Source organism: Theropithecus gelada, chromosome X, assembly GCF_003255815.1.
Source record: "Theropithecus gelada isolate Dixy chromosome X, Tgel_1.0, whole genome shotgun sequence".
In the NCBI taxonomy this organism is placed as follows: domain Eukaryota; kingdom Metazoa; phylum Chordata; class Mammalia; order Primates; family Cercopithecidae; genus Theropithecus; species Theropithecus gelada.
The window spans coordinates 4,180,052-4,186,801 of NC_037689.1; the positions used below are offsets into that span (position 1 = coordinate 4,180,052).

The 6,750-nt window shown below is 37.2% G+C and overlaps 1 pseudogene; it reads left to right on the plus strand.

Moving 5' to 3' along the window:
• Positions 1-1,450: 1,450 nt before the first annotated feature.
• On the plus strand, positions 1,451-2,260 carry LOC112616277 (annotated as a pseudogene).
• The last annotated feature ends 4,490 nt before the right edge of the window (positions 2,261-6,750 follow it).

Here is a 6,750-nt window from a genome sequence, read left to right on the forward strand (position 1 = left end):
TATACCTTCTGCATAATGTATTAACTAGAAATAACTTTACACAGAGAATTATAGCCAAGTTCCCCGAAACCAGACGAGCTACCCAAGAACAGCTGAAAGAGCACACTTACCTATGTGGCAAAATAGTGAGAAGATTCATGAGTAGCAGTGACAAGCCTACCGAGCCTGGTGATAGCTGGTTGTCCAAGATCGGATCTTAGTTCAACTTTAAACTTACCCACACAATTACTTAATCTCCCTGTAAGTTTAGACAGCTCTTTAGACCCTAGGAAACAACCTTCCTGTAGAGAGTAAAAAATATTTCCACAGTAGTTGGCCCAATAGCAGCCACCAACTAAGAAAGTGTTTAAGCTCAACATCTAACTATCTTAAATTCTAGTCACTCTACTGAACTCCTAACATCACAATGGACTAGTCTATTACTTAATAGAAGCAATAATGTTAATATAAGTAATATGAAAGCATTCTCCATTGCATAAGCTTACATCAGACTGGAATAACCCACTGACAGCCTAATATTAATAAATGATATAATAAGCATCTTATTATTTACACTGTTAACCCAACACAGGCATGCTGTAAGGAAAGAATACAAAAAGTAAAAGGAACTTGGCAAATTTTACCCCGCCTGTTTACCAAAAACATCACCTCTAGCATTACCAGTATTAGAGGCACTGCCTGCCCAGTGACATATGTTCAACGGCTGCAGTATCCTGACTGTGCAAAGGTAGCATAAGCACTTGTTCCTTAAATAGGGACTTGTATGAATGGCCACATGAGGGTTCAGTTGTTTTCTACTTTTAATCAGTGAAATTGACCTATCCGCGAAGAGGCGGATATAAACAAATAAGACGAGAAGACCCTATGTATGGAGCTTTAATTTATTAATTCAAATAAAAACTTAAACAAGTCTACAGATCCTAGCCTACTATCCCTGCATTAAAAATTTTGGTTGGGGTGACTTCAGAGCATAATTCAACCTCCGAGCAACCTAAACTAAGATTGCACTAGTCTAAGTAAGTTAATATATATTGACCCAATAATTTGATCAATGGAATAAGTTACCCTAGGGATAACAGTACAATCCTATTCTAGAGTCCATATCGACAATAGGGTTTACGACCTCGATGTTGGATCTGGACATCCTTCCTAATGGTGTTGCTGCTATTAGGGGTTCGTTTGTTCAACGATTAAAGTCCTACGTGATCTGAGTTCAGACCGGAGTAATCCAGGTCAGTTTCTATCTATTTAACATTTCCCCTAGTACGAAAGGACAAGAGAAATAGGGCCCACTTCATAAAGTGCCCTCGCTCCATAGATGATGCTATCTTAATCTAACAAATCATCACACACCCTACCCAAGAACAGGGTTTGTTAAGATGGCAGAGCCCGGCAACTGTATAAGACTTGAAACTTTATAATCAGAGGTTCAACTCCCCTCATTAACAATATGCCTATAATTAACCTTCTCCTACTTATTATCCCTACTTTCATCGCTATAGCATTACTTACACTCATCGAATGAAAAATCTCAGGCTACATACAACTTTGCAAAGGACCTAACATTGTAGGTCCCTACGGGCTGCTTTAACCATTTGCTGACACAATACAACTTTTCACCAAAGAACCCTTACAGCCCTCAACATCTACTATTACCCTTTACATTATTGCTCCAGTCCTAGCCCTTTCTATCACTCTCCTCTTATGAACTCCCCTCCCTATACCAGATCCTCTAATTAATTTTAATATAGGCCTCCTATCTATACTAACCACATCAAGTCTAGCCATTTATTCTATGATCAGGATGAGCATCTAGTTCAAAATATGCACTAATAGGCACATCGCGAGCTATGGTCCAGACAATTTCAAATGAGGTCACCCTAGCCATTATCCTGTTATCAGTTTTACTGATAAGTGGTTCATTTAACTTATATGCACTCATCACAATGAAAGAACTCCTCTGACTGCTCCTACCATCATGATCCCTAGCCATAATATGATTATCTCCACACTACCAGAAACTAACTGAGCCCCTTTTGATCTAACAGAAGGAGAATCAGAGTTAGTCTCAGGTTTCAACATGAAACATGCCGCAAGCTCATTTGCCCACTTCTTTATAGCAGAGTACATGAATATTATCATAATAAATGCCATAACTACCACTATCTTCCTAGGAGCACTACACGCCATATATTCACTAGAACTCTATACCACAAATTTCATTACCAAGACCCTTCTTTTAACCACTCTATTCTTATAAATTCTAAGAGCATACTCTTGATTCTGCTACAACCAACTCATATATCTTCCATGAAAAAATTTCCTACCACTTACACTAGCATTCTGTATATGACATATCTCAATCCCTGTCCTAATTTCTAGCATCCCACTCCAAACATAGGAAATACGTCTGACAAAAGAATTACTTTGATAGAGTAAACAACAGCGGTTAAAATCCTCTTATTTCTAGAACTATAGGAATTGAACCTACCCCTGAGAATCCAAAATTCTCCATGCTACCTATCACACCATGTCCTAGAGTAAGGTCAGCTAAATAAGCTATCAGGCCCATACCCAGAAAATGTTGGTTACACCCTTCCCATACTAATTAATCCCTTAGCTCAACTTGTTATTTCCCTTACTATTTTTACAGGAACTCTTATCACAATGCTAGGATCACACTGATTTCTCATCTGAACAGGCCTAGAAATAAATATATTAGCCCTTATCCCAATCCTAATTTAAAAAATAAGTCCCTGATCTACAGCTCTACAGAAGCAGCAACCAAATATTTCCTTACACAAGCAACCACATCTGTAATTCTCATAATAGGTATCCTTTTCAACAACCTGTCCTCTGGACAATGAACAATAATAAACACTATTAATCAATTTTCATCCTTAATAATAGTGACCCTAATAATAAAACTAGGAACAGCCAGCCCCCTTTCACTTCTGAGTCCCAGAGGTAACCCAAGGACCCTCTCTAATATCTGGTATACTTCTCCTCACATGACATTATGAAGAAACATCAATTATGTTTTAAATTTTCCCATCAACAAACACGAACATCCTCCTATCTATCACAATTCTATCCTTTATAGTAGGCAGCTGAGGAGGGCTTAACCAAGCACAACTGTGTAAAATCTCAGCCTACTCCTCAATCACTCACATAGGCTAAATAATAGCAGCACTACTCTATAGCCCAAACATTACCATTCTAAACCTAATTATTTATTTTATCTTAACAATAACCGCATTTTTAACACTCAACCTGAGTATAAGCACCACAACGCTGTCACTATCACACACCTGAAACAAATTAACATGGTTGACACCTACAATTCCACTAATTCTACTATCTCTAGGAGGTTTACCTCCATTAACAGGGTTCCTGCCTAAATGAATCATCATCCAAGAATTTGCAAAAAACAAGAACCTTATTGCCAAACCATTATAGCTATCATAACCCTACTCAACCTGTACTTTTACATATGCCTAATTTATTCCATCTCAGTGACATTATTCCCCACATATAATAATATGAAAATAAAATGACAATTCGAAAACACAAAACCCATACCATTCTTCCCCCTACTTATCTCTTCTACCCTCCTCTTACGTATCTCTCCATTAATACTAACTATAACTTAGAAATTTAGGTTAAATAAGACCAAGAGCCTTAAAAGCATGCAGATTACACTTAATTTCTGTAACAGACCTGAGGACTGCAAGACTCTATTCTGCATCAATTGAATGCAAATCAACCACTTTAATGAAGCTAAGCCCTTGATAGATTGGTGGAATTCAAACCCAAGAAAATTTAGTTAACAGCTAAACACCCTAATCAATTGGCTTCAATCTACTTCTCCCGCCATTGGGAGGCAAAGACGAGAGAATCCCCTTTCTCCTTTGAATTTGCAATTCAATATGAGAAATCCCCTCAGGGCTGCTAAAAAGAGGCGTTTAGATTTACAGTCCAATGCTTACTCAGCTATTTTACCATTTTTCCCCCTTGTGTTCATCAATTGTTGATTGTTTTCAACTAACCACAAAGACATAGGAACTCTATACCTGCTATTCGGCACATGGGAAGGGATAGTAGGCACTGCCTTAAACCTCCCAATTCAAGCAGAATTAGGCCAATCAGGAACTCCACTAGGAGATGATCAGATCTACAATGTTATTGTTACCACCCATATATTCATCATGATCCTCTTTCTGGTAATACCAATCATAATTGGGGGATTCAGCAACTGATTAGTCCCTCTGATAATTGGTGCACCGACATGGCATTCCCCAGAATAAATAACATGAGTTTCTGACTTCTTCCCCCATCTTTTCTACTTCCACTTGCATCCTCAATAGTAGAAGCTGGCACTGGAACCAGCTGAACAGTTTATCCCCCTTTAGCAGGAAATCTAGCACATGTAGGAGTCTCTGGATCCGACCATCTTCTATCTCCACTTGGCAGGTGTTTCTTCTATCTTAGGGGCCATTAACTTTATTACCACAATGACTCTTTTTTCACTAGGAAAGTATTTCTATTTACATAATTAATTATATAGCTACATTAGTGTTAAGCTATCACTATCGTTTTTGACATCAAAACATCAAATAAGTATATATCATGAACAGTGTGGCAAAAAAGGAAACAGAAATAGAGGGAAATGGAAAAGAAGAGTAAGACACGTGAAGAAGAAAATTTTTGTTTCTAAAAGTAAGTGTTTTTGAGGGACAACTGGCAAATGTCACAAGTACTTCTACAGTCTTTGCAATGTTTAGATATTCAGGTATTATAGGGATATATTAAATAATGAGTGTGTTCTTATATCAGTAATTTCATCCATACTTTGAAAATATTAGAGTTCAAGAATGTATTCATTTTCTATTATGCCCTATATTCAAAACCTGCGTCTTATACATATTCCGTATTCATCTTTTTCCATTTTCTTCTAGATAGTGTAAACTACTATATACTACTGGATACTCTATTCGTAGCTATTTTTCAAAATAACAAGCTGTTAAATTTATTATTTTTGGATTAGTTTGCCTTTTACTAACAATTCATACCTTTCTTTTATTCACTACCTCTTTCCTCTTCTGTTAGGTTTATTCTGTTGCTCTTTTATTATTACTAGTTTTGTTTTTTATTATGATTTTCTTGTATCATGTAATTTGCTATCCGCTTTAATAAGATCTGCATTTAAGGCTATGATTTTCCTAAGAATGCAACTGAGGCTTGTTCAATAGGCTACTGGAAATAGTCTGAAAACTATCCTTTAATGTAAGTCTAATGAAATGGTTCAGCAGTGTAGAGTAAAAACATCTAGGTAATTTCCTCCATAAACATGGAGTGTTTCCTTTAAATTTAGAAGCTCTTCTAATTAACAGTTGGCAATTTAGAAAATATGGTAAAATATGCTGACTATTCAGGAATTAGTGAGCTATGGACTTTAAACTTTATTTTTATTTTTTTTATTACACTTTAAGTTCTAGGGTACATGTGCAAAACATGCAGGTTTGTTACGCATGTACACATGTGCCATGTTGGTGTGCTGCACCCATTAACTCGTCATTTACATTAGGTATATCTCCTAATGCTATCCGTCCCCCCTACCCCCTTCCCACAATAGGACCCGGTGTGTGATGTTCCCCTTCCTGTGTCCAAGTGATCTCATTGTTCAATTCCTACCTATGAGTGAGAACATGCGGTATTTGGATTTCTGTTCTTGTGACAGTTTGCTGAGAATGATGGTTTCCAGCTGCATCCACATCCCTACAAAGAACACAAACTCATCCTTTTTTATGCCTGCATAGTATTTCATGGTGTATGTGTGCCACATTTTCTTAATCCAGTCTGTCACTGATGGATATTTGGGTTGATTCCAAGTCTTTGCTATTGTGAATAGTGCTGCAATAAACATACGTGTGCATGTGTCTTTATAGCAGCATGATTTATAATCCTTTGGATAGATACCCAGTAATGGGATGGCTGAGTCAAATGGTATTTCTAGTTCTAGATCCTTGAGGAATTGCCACACTGTTTTCCAAAATGGTTGAACTAGTTTACAGTCCCACCAACAGTGTAAAAGTGTTCCTATTTCTCCACATCCTCTCCAGCACCTGTTGTTTCCTGATTTTTTTAATGATTGCCATTCTAACTGGTGTGAGATGGTATCTCATTGTGGTTTTCATTTGCATTTCTCTGATGGCGAGTGATGATGAGCATTTTTTCATGAGTCTGTTGGCTGTATGAATGTCTTCCTTGGAGAAGTGTCCATATCCTTTGCCCAATTTTTGATGGCGTTGTTTTTTTCTTGTAAATTTGATTGAGTTCTTTATAGGTTCTGGATATTAGCCCTTTGTCAGATGACTAGATTGCAAAAATTTTCTCCCATTCTGTAGGTTGCCTGTTCACTCAGATGGCAGATTCTTTTGCTGTGCAGAAGCCCTTTAGTTTAATTAGATCCCATTAATCAATTTTGCCTTTTGTTGCTGTTGCTTTTGGGGTTTTAGACATGAAGTCCTTGCCCATGCCTATGTCCTGAATGGTATTGCCTAGGTTTTCTTCTAGGGTTTTTATGGTTTTAGGTCTAACATTTAAGTCTCTAATCCGTCTTGAATTAATTTTCGTATAAAGAATAACGAAAGGATCCAGATTCAGCTTTCTACTTATGGCCAGCCAATTTTCCCAGCACCATTTATTAAATAGTGAATCCTTTCCCCATTTCTTGTTTTTCTCAGGTTT